The 2,103-nt window shown below is 34.4% G+C and overlaps 1 protein-coding gene across 1 annotated transcript in view; it reads right to left on the reverse strand.

The window, feature by feature from the left end:
• Nucleotides 1-2,103, reverse strand: part of NXPH1 (neurexophilin 1) — a 280,650-nt gene that overhangs the window by 106,986 nt on the left and 171,561 nt on the right. The window lies entirely within an intron of this gene.

Genomic DNA, 2,103 nt, shown 5'->3' on the forward strand with positions numbered 1-2,103 from the left:
AGGGAGGAAGGAAGGAAGGAAGGAAGGAAGGAAGGAAGGAAGGAAGGAAGGAAGGAAGGAAGGAAGGAAGGAAAATAGGATAGACATGGAAAAGGGGAAAAGGAAAGGAAAAGAAAGAGAAAGGAAAGGAAAATGAAATAGAAAAAACAAACTCAAATATTGAACATGCCTATAAAATAAACTTCACATATTCACTTACTTTTGTGACACCCTGGATTCCCAGATAGTCAGTTCTTGGTATTCTTTATTAACTTGAAAACTTCAAGAAATTCACAATCTTGAAATGTTTATAAGCGCACTGGTTTATTCTAAAATCGCATTTCCTTCCAGAATTATATGTGTGCTGGGAACTTTCTGACACCACAAATTAACTGCCTAAAGTTTCACGTTTTAAAATAACTTTTTAAAATGAAAACATTTCAAAATAACTCTCCATGGTATTATTGTTACCGTAGATTTAGTAGCACTAGTACAAACAACGAAGCCCTGCTGAGGAGCAGATGCTGAGTGGTTGATTAGCTGCATTTACTAGCTAACCAAGGCTTTCATCATCACTTCACCACAAACGTGATTTAAATTTAGCAAAATTACAAATTCCAATGTACCAAAAGTTCACTTGGAATTATTGAAAACATATCTGTTAAATGCACAACAAGAATTCACTGTATAGAACATACTCTTAATTTTACTTTCCCTTTCTTAGTGCTTTCCTTCACAAATTTCCACTAAGCATTTAGGGTTCTCGCAATGAATCCTGGTGGCTCAGAACCTTCCACGGTAATTTCTTCACCTGAGTGCTACTTAAGGTGATCTATTCTGTGTCTCCTTTCCTCTGTCAGGACTCTGGTTTTATACCCATTTCTTCAGAAGTTTGATCTCTGGCAAGTAATCTGTATAGAATGATTGTCCCTCCCATGTAACACATTTATTTTCTAAGATACTTTCTGAGGACACAATGGTTTAACTCAAGGAATATGGAGATAACTGAAAGCCCTAGATTTGGGGTAAGAGGGACTTCACGGAACCCATCAAATCAAATGTAGATAGCTGCCTGGCCTTCAATAAAAAAGTCATAAACTATAGTGCCTGTACTCCTTCTAACACATCAGTGTGATATAATCATGAGAATGAAGATTTAGAAATAGACACTAATAAAATGAAAACAGAAGGGAGAGTGTTGATAGGTATATAAAATGGCATTGAAATGTAAATTCCTAGCTAATCAAATTTCTTATTGGGGTGGAGAGCTCTTGGATTACATATAGCTATATATATAAAACCATGCTTTGGTTCCTGAAAAGGCACTCAATTCTTTTGAGAAAGTTCATAGGCAAATAGCTACCATGCCTCTCCATTAGAATTGTCTCTCTTAATGCCGAAAGCCAAATGTGAAATTGCAACCAAAACTGTCTCAGACTATAAAGTACAGTTATTTCTTTTAGCAACTTTCCAGTTAAAATAAAATGTTATGAATTCTTCAAGGCTATCACTCTAGCAGACCAATAAATTAAAATTAAAGTTCAAAACTCTTAAACCATGTCCAACAGTAGTACTTCTAAATCAAACAAGTAGATTTTAATAATGCAATACCTTCTTTGCCAAGGGATTTGAAAGTCTGAATGGCAAAAATAATCATCCTCATTTATTTTAACTGTGCAAATATTTTTCCTTTTCCTGGCACAAAGCAAAAGGCGAAGATAGTTCACTCTTAGACTCTAAAATCAGAAAACTATAGTCTATTAGGTCGAAATAACAAAAAAAAAAAGTTGTTCTAAGAGCTTGGCAAAAAATATTAAAATTGTATCCTGTTGACATGATTCTTTGCTCACATAAACTCCTAAGACCACTAAAATCCAGGTACATGATGGAAGATACACAGGTGATAAGGATTTTCCTTTGTAGTATTAGTTCAAATATAACTGTGAAAAAAACATTAATCAATAATAATGTACCATGTCCCAAGAAATATCTTAAGCCATTATGAGAGTATCTCAGAGTACTTCACAATCTCAATCTCAATCTTTTTTTTCCCTCATAAAGTCTGTGTAACACCAGCTTCTTGTTACTTAAAGCAATTCCGTGAATTAGCTAAGGCTGTGTTTC

This window comes from Pteropus vampyrus, unplaced genomic scaffold (assembly GCF_000151845.1).
Source record: "Pteropus vampyrus isolate Shadow unplaced genomic scaffold, Pvam_2.0 Scaffold4, whole genome shotgun sequence".
In the NCBI taxonomy this organism is placed as follows: domain Eukaryota; kingdom Metazoa; phylum Chordata; class Mammalia; order Chiroptera; family Pteropodidae; genus Pteropus; species Pteropus vampyrus.